At 40.2% G+C, this 14,333-nt stretch overlaps 1 protein-coding gene across 2 annotated transcripts in view; it reads left to right on the top strand.

Annotated features, from left to right (window-relative positions):
* Sh3kbp1 (SH3 domain containing kinase binding protein 1) overlaps nt 1-14,333 on the top strand; it is a 330,974-nt gene that overhangs the window by 124,670 nt on the left and 191,971 nt on the right. The gene's annotated exons all lie outside the window — the stretch shown is intronic.

Below are 14,333 nucleotides of genomic sequence, written 5' to 3'. Positions count from 1 at the left end.
TCCTTCATAGCTATTTGTATGGCTGAAAGGTGAGTCCACAGAATGATAAGATGGAGGCTCATCTGGGTGTGTCTGTTCATACTCTCCTTTGAATGATAATATCCTCTATTAGCATCTGTCTCTAACTACACAGCTCCCTAAACACAGACCCTGCCTCCCTATATTTATAAAGAAGGATATTTAAGGATATAGCTAGTATATAATCTAACCCCAAAATCTTTATCGGTCTTGTTTTCTCCTTTGTAGAAACATTAAGTCACTTTCAGGTACTTGTTTATTAAAACTGTTTTGTTCACCACCTGCCCTGGTAATAACTATTTTTTGAATGCTATGAGAGAGAATCTAAGATTTCAGAGAGGACTGTACTCAGTTCTGGACTGTTCCTGTCCTTGGGGAAGTCAGAGCCCGCAGTGAGCTGAGCATGTTCATAGAAAGTTAGACTTCAGCTGTCCTCTTTTCTTGGGCTTATTCCATCCTTAACAAAGGAATTGAGAGCTCTTCAAAACCAGCAGGAAGAAATGTATTAGCAAAGGGTTCCATTAACAAGAGAAAAAAAATGCAAGTTTACATAACCACAGGGAAGAACAGCTAATCTTTCATAAAATTTAGACAGCATGAGAATTTGTCCAATAAACTACCCATTGATCCCAGTGCTGGTACCATTGGCTTTTTGTCTCTCGCCCTTCCTAGCTCTTCCGCTTCCCCCTCCAGCTGCTCTGGGTTCCATTTCCTATTTTGAATTATTCACATGAAATATTGGCTAGACGCCCAAGTTGATTAGCAACTCTAGTGCTCTCTTTCTTCCCCTTCTTCTTTTAAATCTCATTGTGTCAAAGTTGGGGCTTTCCCATTTTAAGAATTTAGCTTATGTTACTACAAAACCATAGACTTCCCAATGTGCCTCCTGAATTCTTTTGAAAAATATGTTTTATGACACAGTCTCATATACTGTGTCTCAAACAGTCTGACTGGCCTTAAACTTAGCCCAGGCTAGTCCTGAACACCCCCTTGCCTCAACTTCCAAAGTGCTGGTATAACATCATGCATAACCTGAGCTAACAAGCTCAGCTCTCCATTCTTGCATATTAATTCCCAAAGCTCAGAGGAGACTTTGACTATGGGTTGAAGAGTTGGAGTCCTGTGGCTTCTGTGAGCTGTCCCTTTTATATGGCTCTTCTCAAGTCCGGTCCAGCAATTCCATGCATAGTGACTACTAAGTCAGGTTTTTCTGGTCAGCCCTCCTATTTTATCAAGTCAATATGCGACTTAGCATAATTAATTTCACAAGAGAAAGAAATAATTAAGGCAAAGAGCGAAGGTAATTATCTTCATGCCTTCAGTTGAAATTATCTCAACTAAAGAATAGAATTTTTCAGATAATTGTTTCTTTAGAACTGAAACTCTGGCCTTTGAGTTCCCCAAATGGAATCTCTTGTTTACCAGAAAAATGAATTCCAAGGGGTGGTTTACTTGACTTTTTAAAGCCTTCTACCTTAGCCCTACAGCTGGCTTAAGACCAAACTTTTATAGTGGGGGCTTTTACGTGCTAAATGCCAGTAACTATGAGACCTGAACAGGCAAAGGCATCCTGTAACTAGGAAGCCTATAACAGCTCATCTCCATTCTGTTCCAGGCTTCACCCTGACCTCTGGGGTCACCTAGACCAAACATCAGTTCCCAACTGAAGGGAGGCATTGTGTACCAGGATGGGTGCTGTTTGCTCCTCCCCTAACCCATCAAGCCTAACACTATTTTGCTCCTCCTTATAATAAACAGTGTGTGTGGTGGAGACTGATTGGCCTTGTCAGGCCAGATAAATAGTTCATTGTACTCATCTAAAAAGCTATGTTTTTTCCCACCCAAAATCAATGAAAAACAAAAACAAAAACAAAGTACCCCCCCCAACAAAGACCTGAGGCTAAATCTGTGAGAGGTCATTCTAGTTCCTCCTAATCTACTGTCTAAATTTTTCAAGTTTTTGGACTTCAGTTATTGAAGCCCACCCCTCCCTTTTTGTTTCCAGCAAGCTTTGTTCTTAAAACCTTTAAGATGCTTCAATCTGTCAGTATCTTCATAGTTATGATTAAAAGAGGAACTAATTCTTAGGATTTGATAGTCTGTTTTGATTTGCTAATATGTGGGAATCTTTCCCCAAGTATATGAATCTACCTTGTAATCCCACTTTGGGCCCTGTGAGATTTTAGCAGAAAACACAAATTCCTTTCAACTTAGCTAAAGATGGGAGGGCTCTTTTCTTTCTATGAGCCTGGTCATTTGATTCAGGCCTGGAATTGGTTTAATGAAGAAAGAGGCCATTCTAATCTGGTTCTGACTGTGAACTTGAACCCTGTCACTGGGGCCTGAGCTCGAGACAGACTTAGCTGAAGAAGTTTACCCAACTGTATCCAGCTGTTTCTGGATTTTGTGATATTCCTCACTTTGTGGCAATTGCAGACAGACTGGTTTTAGGATCTGACACTCTGGAATAATCTTGCCTTCCCCTGAACAAGTGCAGAAGAACTCAGAGTCTAAGGGAAGACCCTTCATAACCCCAAGAAAGGTGGAGGAGCATGGAGGATGAGTATTAGGACATGGCTAACATTAGTTGTGACATTTGCAGTTACTAAGGTTGACCTTTGGAGGGACAGGGATGACTCCTTGGGCTTATTGTTTGAGAAGAAGGGAGATGCAGCTAGAGTTCAGAGAGAAAGCCATCATTTCAGCTGGCTTGGCAGCCATCAGCTGCCCATTTGAGCCTCTAGAAAATTAGATAGGTGAACATGTTTCCACCTCAGGTCACAGTGACAGAACCTTTGGCCCAGATATGACTTCTTATTTTGTAATTTTTTTTCTGTCGTTAAACCCATACAGAAGAAGGATGGGCCCTCTGAAATTAGAGCATGGATGGATAAAGGGGATGCTTTTGTTGTTGTTTTTGTTGTTGTAGGTTTTTTTTCAATGTTCAAAACATGACTTGAGAAGCAAAATTGAACAAAATGGAAGTTTTAACAGTTACAAGCAAATATGTTCTCAAAGATGAACAGTTGGTTTTGAACATCTGAATGCTCTTTTCTACATGAATCCAAAACAAAATAAAAATCATTTGGTTCTGTCTGCAGAAGGAACTCCTGATCGGCTTTCTCCATGTGATGAATTATATATTCAAGCTGTAGTCTATACTTTACTGACTTAGGTGAAGACCAGGCTTATGCCAGGGTTCTGGCTTCTGTTATTAGCAGGCTAGGCAGGGAAGCTGTGTCTTAGCATTCCCCTCATTGCTGCCTGTAATTTTGGACATTGTTCCTTTAAATTTTTTTTTTGGTGAACACCAGTGAACATTTCATAGCATGTGATTATTGCATGCCAACTATGCACCCCATCTAGGGCCTGGTGCTTGTACAAAGACTAGAAAATCAGCAGGCAGCCCTGCCTGCAACCACACCAGGCTATACGGCCCATGGCAAACGTTGAGAAAACACTGTCCATTCCTTATATCTTTTTAAAGGACAAGGTGGGGGTATATCTCTTATTTATTTTTGTCATTCTTAATGTGAAGCCACTCCGTGGGTTTCTGGTTGGCTTTATGTGTCCTTGTTTCTATTTCCAGTTTATCATGAATTCAGTGTTTGGTAAGTGTCTATTGTATTTTGTGCATTTCTTATTCTTTGCTATTACTACTATTATTGTTATGCTCTTCTGATACAAAATGTATTTTATAATCATCTTTTTAAGCCGCTCTGCTACTTTGGCATCTGCCTTCTGAAAGATAAACTGCTTCTTACCATCTTTATTTAAGGTTATGCATTTGCACTTTAGTACCCTTTCCGGAGATAAATGCTCAAGGATCTGACAGTTTTAAAGATGTTATTGGTAACAGGTCTAGCTCTGATGCTGTGAGGTGAGATCATCTGTCTCACATGAGATTCTAGTGAGGATGGGGGAAGGTTGCTCCCTGTGCTGCTATGTGAATCTGACTTTATAGAACATTGCTCTGTGGGTTCTGTTCTGGTACATTTAATCCTCCTGACCGATCTGACTCAAAGCCTTCCTTAATGGAAGGACCAATAAATGCTCTGCCTCTGGTGACACACTGTTGCTTTAAAGATCAGCATGGAAACCTTCAGAGTTCATTTTGCATGTGGACGGGTGGTACTTGCATGCTCTTCACATTAATATGGGCCTCACATTTGCCACCCAGAAGTGCTCTCCATTTGAGACTACTACCCATAGCTAGCCAAAGAATTTAACTAATGTGTAGCCTTCTTTTCCTTGTTGTATCAGCAATGGTCATTTTCATCCCTAAACAGATCTGGCCAAGTGACCACCCTCTTCTGTCTCTTTTCCTGAAATGGAAATATATATATTTTTTAAGGCTTCCATTTCTTGATCATTTACCTTGGCTGCCTGGGATAATACACCAATGGACCAATTGTCCATTGGACTGATTCTTGAGAATTTGGGAGAGGGCAAGAGCATGTGCATATGTGTGTAGATATGCACATGCTGGCATGGAAAGCACATCATGGCTCAGAGGCTCAACAGCATGGAAAAACAGTTTTTTGAGGTAATGTCTCCTCATGTAGCCTAGGCTTACCTCAGATTCACTAGTGATTCCCTTGTTTCAGTCTCCTGAATGCTTGGATTCCAGTCACGCACCACCATGCCTGACTGGTGTGGATCTCAAAGGCCTTGGGCTCTTTGTTGGAAATAATCTATAAACGAAGGATACAAAAAGTGTTTGGGGATTTGGCTCAGTGGTAGAGTGCTTAATGCAGGTCTCTGTCCTTCCCTTGGGGGGGTGGGGTGGGTTGGGGGGGAAGAAAAACACAAAGCAAAACCAGACTAACTCATTTGGCTTCCTGGTGATCTGTTATTTAAGGCCTATGCAAAACCTTGTGGTTTTGCTGGTAGAAAGGAGGAGGCTTTTTTTTTCCTTTCAAATGTGAATTTCCCTGTGGCTAACTAGGTATCTGAAAATATGGCATTTTGTGTTAGATTTTCCTTGATCCATTTAAATCCCATGTTGATCTCACCTGGAGCGCTAGCTTTTATGGAATGAAGGGGAAGAGTTAACAGAAGGCATCAATGTTGTGTGGAAGGTTTTGGTTATCACCAGAGCTGATCTTTCCTAAGGAAAATGAGAAACTGGAAGTGAGGGAGTAGGAAAGAGAGTCACTTTATAACATGCATACCTGCATATATATCTGCATATGCATCTGCACTTCTTCCAGAGGTCTCTGTTCTGAGACCTAGTAACTAATATCCCTGGCCATATTTCTAGGATGTTTTTATGGGAGCCTGTGTTAGGTTGATGGTGGATAATGTGTTATCCTTGCTCATTCATTAGTGAGTAGTGCTGCCAGTCCAGCCTAGGGATACAACTGTGGAAGGGGATAGAAAGAAGCTCTGTGGAGCGTTGTTGCTATTGCACATCTGTGCTTTGTGTGCGTGTGTGTGTGTGTGTGTGTGTGTGTGAGTGATTGATAAAATTGATATTTAGAATTGTTCTTCTATTATATATATCCCTTTAACCCCTGTGTCCTGTCCCCAAGACATTAGCACTACACAGAGTGACAAATATCCCACCACACTCATACTGGATTTCTACCCAAGTCAGTCCCTAAAAGACACTTGATGTGGGTTTGAAGTGGTGGCACCACCTGGTGGTTTTCTGAGGCAACTTCTCTTCTTGCTCACCTTTGAGGCTGCCTTTGGCTCCCCAGACCCTGCATTCTCGTTTCTTTTTTCTTTTTTTTTTTTTTTTTTTTGTTTGTTTGTTTTTCGAGACAGGGTTTCTCTGTATAGCCCTGGCTGTCCTGGGCGTTCTCATTTCATCCACCTCAGACCCAAAGACCCACAGTTTCTCATTGTAGACAAACACTCCCTTCAGCCCTCTGCTTTCCTGTTTCAGTTTTGCTAATTGGACTCAGAATCTGTTTCATGATCTGAAGTGGAAACTCAAGGGTTCTCTGGAAAGTCAGTTGTGTTGGGTGGCGTTTTGCTGGGGCAAACATGTGAAGGAGTGCTTTCCTGAAGTGGACACAGGTAAAAGGCTGAGGCAGACTTGTGAAGGAACGTTTCACTGAAACAAAACACCATCCAACACAGCTGACTGACTTTCCAGAGAACACTTACGTTTCCACTTCAGTGATCCTTGCTATACCTGTGATTCCTCCACTAACCAGGATTTTCTTCAATTTAGAATTATATACGTGTGTGTGTGTGTGTGTGTGTGTGTATGTGTATGTGTGTGTACTTGTACTAATCAGGATTCTTAATAAATTTTGTTTGTTTCTATGTTTTGAAACATAATCTCACAATGTATTCCAAGCTGGCCTAGAATTTACTGTGCAGCCCAGGCTGGCTTCGAACTTGTGACAGTCTTCTTCCCTCAGCCTCCTGAGTGCTGGCATTACAGGCATGAGCTGTCACACCCAGCTCTTTTTGATAAGTATTAAAAAGCAGAAACACCTATAAACATGAGGTTAGGTGCAGATATTAATTTAGACAAAACAAAGCTTCATGTTGAAATCCCTGTAGGTGAGCCAAAGCCTCCTCCTCATGGCTCCCAAGTACCCTTAATTACTTCTTCACATCTTGTTGAACCCGTGTTTCCTCTAAGGAGCAATATTTTTTATTACTCATGTTGTTTTTGGTTGCCAGCAGGTGATGGAAAGGGAAAGGCCATCTGTCTTTGCTGGCTTCATGTTGGTTTGTAAATTTTGTATTCAGCCTCTTCTTGCCTGGTTCGAATCATCCCCAGTTTGGATGTTAGGGACCACGATTATTTTGATCAGTAAAAATGTCTGCTTTTAAATCTCATGGGGTTTTTTTTTTTGTTTGTTGTTTGGGTTTTTTTCTGTTTGTTTTTGTTGATAAAATTGCTACTGTGCCTTATTTCAGCTGTACCTGTGGGTTAGTCTGGGATCTTAATGACCATGTACAACTTAGTTCCTGTGGGAAAATGCATTTAGTTACCAACACTCTGCAGAAAGCACAGCAGACGTCTAAAGTCCTGTTTGACTTTTCATACTTCTGGCAATGGAGCCTTAACTTGGAAAAATCATTAGGGATTGTCAGCTCTTCTGCAACAAGAACAAACTTCAGCTGTATCTAGCAACATAGACTTTGGCATAATCCCATCAGCATATTGTGCTCTGGGGACAGGACTGCCTTATGTTATATTGTACCATCATATAGAGTTCTTAGTTTTCTTAGACCTGAGCACTCAAGTTTGTCCAAATAAGCTGTGTTAGGGCTGGAAATATGGCTCAGTCAGTGAAGCTTGCTACACAGGCGTGAGGACCAGAGGACCCAATGGTGGTCAATACCTGTAATTTCCAGTGCTGGAGATGGAAGGATTTCAGGGGCTTGCTGGCCAGTCCATCTCCATAAATCAATGAGCTTCAGGTTCAGTGAAAGATGCTGTGCCAAAAGGCAAGATGGAGCCGAGTAAGGTTGCACTTGCCTTTAACCCTAGCACTTCTGAGGCAGAAGCAGGCAAGTTTGTATTAGTTTGAGGCTCAATTGATCCATATCATGAATTCCAGGCTAGCCAGGGATATATAGTAAGACCCTGTTTCAATTGTCAACCAACCAACCAGTCAACGAACCAACCAATCAACTAACCAACCAACCAAGGTGGACTAGTGATAGAGGCTAAGCCTTTATGTTGACCTCTAGCCTCCATGTACATGTGCACCCATGTGCATGTGTACCTGCACATGCATACACGCACACAGAAACACAGAGCATCTGTATTGTAAAATGTAGTATTGTAAAATGTGTGTTTCCATGTGGTAGGAAGGCAGCCTTGTACCAAGGATAGCATATGCAGACAGAAATCAGGTTAGCATTTCCTATGCATGTTGGATAGTGTTCCAACCCTAGGAAATGCTTCACACAGAAGGCATGAGATGAGACTGATGTGCAGTAAGGGGGGGAATTACCTGTCTGATGGTATTTCAGCTGTACTACTGACATCCTCTTAGGGACTGACAAACACATTAACATATTGCGTCCTCTCTGATGCCCTGTGGTAAAGAAACCTGCGTATCTGTGACCAGTTCACTCTTGCTAGCACTCCCCTGTGATGTTCTAGGCTTCCACAGCATGGCAGAGTTTGCTAATCATCTCTAAACCAAGACCCGGGGGATTTTAAGTCAGAGTGGAAAAGAGAGAAGTGGCTGACAGCACTTCTAAAGCTGGTGGCCATGAAGCTGGAGTTAGATGTCATTTGGAGAGGACAGTCTCTGAATGTGAAAGTAGGAGCTCAGTGTTTAAGTTTTACAAGTGACAAGCAGAAAGGAATCTCTCTCTAGTCCCTCAGTAATTTCTTGGGTCATGTGTGCTGCCATTACTGTTCCCATCAGCAAGAGTAAGAGAGCAGCCAGCAGCAGCTTCCCCTGTGTGATCATGTGTGAGGGTGGAGTGGGGGTGAGACTGGCCCGCATGGTCCATTTATGTTTTTAGACCTGCATATATCTGGTAGCAGCAGGCCTTGTTGCAGAGTGGCTTTTGGATGACCCCATATTCCATTCCTGTGGCATGGGCAGTCTCTGTGGGACTTGAATTCTGTTTTCCATTTTCCCCACGATTGCAACAAAGCTAATACTCTTTGTGAATTCCTTGGGCAATTTTGAGTATTGAAAAATAAGGGCAAAAGATAGGTGTTGGACTGGATAGATAGCTCAGTCAGTAATGTGCTTACCTTGCAAGGACAAGGACCTGATTTCAATCCCCAGAACCCATGTAAAGTAGCTTGGTATGGTGGCATGTATTTTTAATGTCAGTGCTGGGGAAACAGTTAAGTGGAACCCTAAGGGTTGTTGGCTAGCCAGCCTAGCCTATTTCAAAAGTTCCTGGTCAGTGAGCATTCCATACACAGGTAATATGCTTGTGATTATCCTCTGGTCTCCATATATTTGAACTCCACATGAACCAAAAAAACATACACTTACATATATGCACACATATACACACTCACAAAGACACACCCACACAGAGAAACAGAGAGACAGAAAGACAGAGAGACAAAGGGAATAAGAATATGAATGGGTATTAGTTAGGGAGGGGCCATGAAGTAAGATCAAATCACTCAGTAGATATAGTAGTAGTCATTACTAAACATGATAGCTTGCTTGTAAGACTCCCACAATGTTGGGAATAAATTAGAAATTTGTGGAAAGTAGTAATAGAGTGTTGTCCACAAAGCAGCCAGTGATCAGATGCACATCGAGTATACTCCAGGATGGACCAGATGCTAGTCTGTAAAAGAAATCACAATAAACTTGAAAACAATTCACATCATACCAAGCATGTTGTCTGATCACAATAGAATTAAATTATAAATCAACAACAGAAGGAAATTGGAGAAATTTACAAATTTATGAAAATTGGACAGCATATTTCTGAATAACCCATGAGTCAAAGAATTCATAAATTCTAAAATACTTTAAAATGAGTGAAACAAAAATGAGATAAAAGTGAATTTCCTGAAGATTAGAGTTGTTAATATCTATACTTAAGAAGGAATCTTGAGTAAGTAACTTAACTTTGTACCTTAAAGGACAAGGAAGGCCAGGCATTTGTTCCCAGAACTTGAGAGGCAAAGACAGGAGGATCTCTGTGAATTAAAGGCCAGCCTGGTCTACAGAGTGAGTTCCAGTACAGCCAGGGCTACACAAAAAAACCTTGTCTAAAAAAATAAGTAGAGAAAATCAAAATGAACAGGCAGAAAGATGAACAAAGACTACAGTAGAAAGAAATGAAATAGAGAATAGAAAAACAACATAGAAATCGATCACACAGAGGTTGGTTCTTACTTGGATGTGGTGCCTCATAGTTGTAATCTTTGCACTTAGTAGGTGAAGTCAGGCAGATCGGGAATTCAAGGTTATCCTGGGATACATGGAGAATTTGAGTTTAAGGCCACCTGGGCTATATAAGATCTTGTCTCAAACAAAATAAAACAAAACAAAACAAAACATACAATAAAAGATAGTTCTATGGACTGGTTGACAAAATTGATAAATGTTTAATTATAGTGATCAAGAAAGAAGTTCTAAATCCCTACATGAGAAATTAAAGAGGACATACCTGTCAATCTTAAGAGACATTAAAAGGATTGTAAGGGACTGTTATCAACAACTGGTACATTATTGATGGAACTTTAAAGTGGAACGGCCATTTTGGAAAAACAGTGTGAGCCACAATGATCATGCCTTTGCCTCCTGAGTGCTGTTTAATTTCCATAGATTACAAACTTCTAACTTCTATGTAATCCAGAAATTGATGCCTGGGTAAAGCGAGAAGATACATATTCATACATAGACATACATATATACATGCATTGTATTTGATTATTCCTAGCAGCATTATTCATAATTATCCCCAAGGAGAAACAACACAGATGTTCAGCAGCTGATGCATAAATGAATGAACAAACTCTGGTACTAAAACATGGATGAACCTCCAAAAGCTGATGCCGAGTGGAGGAAACTGTACATGCACAAGATCACACATTACTTGATTCCATTTATGCGAACTACCCAGAATAAACAGATTCCTAGAGACGGAAAGTTGATTAATATCGTCCTAGACCCTGAGGATGGGAATGAGGACACCTGCTAATGAACATGAGGTTTCATTTGGGGATGATGGAAATGTTCCAAAATTAGATTGTTGGGTTGGCTGTATCATTATGTGAATATATAAAACCCATTTAATTATATACTTGAAAAGGGTGAATTTTATGTTACATAAATTATATCTCAGTGAGACCGTTAAAAACAGAAATCAGCACATGAAGCGGTGTTACAGTGCAGCTCCTTGGTGGCGCCTGGCTGTCTATCTGCCTGTTTTCTTTTCCCATCCCCCAGCTGAGAGCTGCAATATGCCACTTCTTTTATTTAAGTCTTTAAAATAATATATTTCTCAGTGAGGCTTTATATATTTTTTTATTCAATCAGTTGCCTAGGAGATAGTGAGTCTAGGGGATCAAAATGATACTGTTTTGCTAGAGATGACCTAAATATTAGATAATCGATTCGAGACGGGCAGAGAACTGACTGTGGCTTCCTATTGTTCATTTCTTGAGGAAAAAAAAATGAGATTGCCTGTAAATCAAAAGCCAAACCTCTTATAGTCTACATTCTGCGCTTCCTGGAGAGAGTCTGTGTCGGAAAGGCAAGAATCCCATTACGTTTCCAATTTTTCTTGCCATTGTCCCTAACTCTGCACTGACTATTTGTGCTCGTAAGTCTTTATCTGCAGCGCTGATGATTTCTTTAGGAAAGATGCTTAGATGTGGAATTACCAGACAAAACCCTGCATTCATTGTGTGAAACTTTGATCCATTATTATCGAATTCATTTCCTGATGCTTACAACTCTGCTATACTCCTACCAGCAGTGGGGGATGCTTTGTAAAGCTTTAAGCTTGTATTTCTCTAATTGGTAGAGTGTTTGCATGTTTTTGTTTCTGTCATTTATTAGTAGTCTTTGCTGTTTATGCAGAGATCTTTCTAGTTTTCTTTTTTAATATGACTTTCTCACTCATGGCCCATTTTGCTTCCTAGTTTGATCCCTTTTCAATTTTTTTCTATTGATTTCATAGGAACAGTACATTCTATACATTTAATCTAGAGAAACATACTTCTCATATAGGGAAGTCTATTTGATGCTTTTATAGTTTCTCTAAATTCTCAGCTACTTTCTGTAGTAGCTTCATTTTTGATTTCAAGTTTTATCTGCATAGAAATTTCAATATATGAGACTAGTATACAAATTGACTGTTAATTTGGAATGGGCACTTTTTCAGGATCATTTGGAAAACAGCTCTTCCCTATGGGTTTTTGTTACGTCATCATATACTGCTATTTCCCCCTGGATCTTGAATTTAATGCCATTAACTTGTCTCAACATTCTTGCATCATATACTTAATTATGAGACTCTATAACACATCACAGTATATAGTGTAGCTGAGGTTTGTCTTTTCTGTTATCACTCTTCATTTGGAAAGACTTTGATCCTGGGCTAGGAAAATGGCTTGTCAGTAATTTGAGGACCAGAGTTTGATTCTCAGAACACAAGATTTAAAAAATCCACATGTTGTTACATGCACTTGTAATCCTACTGTTGGGGAGGCAGAATAGGTAGATCCCCCTGGGATCTCTGGCCAACCAGTCTAGCCTAGTTTGTGCCTTCAAGGCTGTTGAGAGACCTTTCCTGAAAAGCACAAGGTTGATCTCTGGCTTCCATCATATGTACACATGTACATGTATGCCCTCCTCCACATGAACACACACACACACACACAGACACACACACACACCAATAAAGTTTTACTATTGCTATTTGTTTATGATAAATTAGTGTCATCAAGTTAAAAAGTTTCATTAGAATTTTGATTTCAATCTTATTAAAATTAGAGGGCAATATTGAAAGAATTGGTATTTTTCCAACTTTTTTGCTTCTGAGTTTCTTATTAGGATATAAATTATGTTTAGATACAAGCATATCAATGGAACCCTTCTCTTCTCTACTCTTCTTTTCAAACACTGTGGTAAATTAATCCTTGCAAACAAAAACATATCCACCCCAGAATTCTAAGCAGTTGATCCTGGCCATCCACTTGAGTCCAGTGCCCAACTTTTTTTCCCTGTAATTTCTTGCTTCCTTCTGATAGTTTGTCTTTAACAGATTGTAGACAATGTTGCCTTTTTTAAAAAAATGGAATCTCTTTCTACTTAAGTTTTTTTCCTATCGTTAATATATAGATTTTAACTTTTGACTGTTTTTCTTGTGATATACCATCGTGAAGCAATCTTAGAGTTGAAACTAGTAAGGGTAGAGTTAGTATATATCAGTTTTAGCTCTCAGAAAGTGGGTCAAAATTATAAAATACTGTTTTTTTTTTTTAATTTTCAAGATAGGATTCCTACATGTGGTCCTGGCTGTCCTGGCTGTCCTGGCCTTGAACTCACAGAGATCCACCTGCCTCTGCTTCCCGAATGTTGAGATTAAAGACATGCGCCACCATTGCCCAGCAAATGCTGGAATTTTAAACAGAGCATTTTAGAAACAAAAATCTCTTAGCTTGGATAGAACTTTGCAATGTGCATTCATATGCATACAGGCATACACATGTGTAAATTAACTTCATGTGTGTGTGTGTGCACATTGCACCCCATCTACTATAACCCCATGAGGAGTGTTAAGGGAAGTATCATAGGTGGTCCATTTTAAACATACTTTGATTTTAAGCTTCCTGAAGGAGAAAGCTACATTTCATTCCTCTTGGAGCCAACTTGACCTGTTGAAGGAGTTGTGCACTGAAACTCAGATGCATCAACTCTTTTGGGGAAAGTTAGCAAAAGGAAACATATCAGAGGATCAGCAGTCTTACTAAGTTATCTGTGTAGAAAAGAAGAAGCGGTTAAGGGCGTTAATGGCTGCTGAGAGAGGTGGAGTCAGTCTCCTCCGGGGCTGAGCCCTCTGGTAGGTTATTCTATCTCAGTGATCAGCAATGAACATGGATACAAGAGTAACACTAAATGGCCTCAGGTTGTGTGCGTATATACATCATGCGAATTTCTATGTATGTCTGCATGTGTGTATAAATATGTGTGTGTGTAGGTGTAACAACTAAAGAAGCAGAGCTTGTGGATTTGAGAGTGAATGGGGGCATGGGAGGGTTTGGATGGGGAGAAATGATGTAAATGCACTATTCATATATGAAGTCTTTTAAAAGTAATTTAAATTTTTAAAAAAGAAGCTGTTAAAATTCTGCCATTCAGAGAAGTGGTCTTTGGTTCCTGAGTGCTGGGGGAGAGGAGAGGCTCAATAAGTAAGTAGCTGGTTGGTAAAGTGGATCATGGGGTTAAGGAGTGAACCTAGTTCCTGGCCTGTTAATGGTGGTTGGTTAGTAGAGTGTGCAAAAGCCAATGCAGTTGCACAGGAGGAAGTCTGAACTGGAAGTCACATCACTGGAGTCATGTGATGGCTATGGGAGCCGATGATATGGTAAATGTTTGGAGAGGAAACACCAGAATTGTTCACATTTACTTATTATACCTCAGATACTAGTGGGAGAATGTATCCAGGGCAAGGAAAGACTTTAACTTCATGTCATTCTTTTGTAGGTTTTGTTACTACTTTATGTATATGTATGGATGGCGTATATTAGTGTGGGCGTGTGCATATATGCATGCTGGTGTGCACTTTGTGGAAATCAGAAGTCTACCTTGGGTATCTTCCTTGACTGCTCCCCATCTTATTTTTTGAGACAGCCTCTCACTGAACCTGGGACTTGTCAATTTGGCTCAACTGCC

The sequence above is a fragment of the Grammomys surdaster genome, unplaced genomic scaffold (assembly GCF_004785775.1).
Source record: "Grammomys surdaster isolate TR1022 unplaced genomic scaffold, NIH_TR_1.0 217, whole genome shotgun sequence".
Classification (NCBI taxonomy): Eukaryota; Metazoa; Chordata; class Mammalia; order Rodentia; family Muridae; genus Grammomys; species Grammomys surdaster.
The sequence above is the reverse complement of the archived record's forward strand: the minus strand, read 5'-3'. Positions and strand labels throughout refer to the sequence as shown.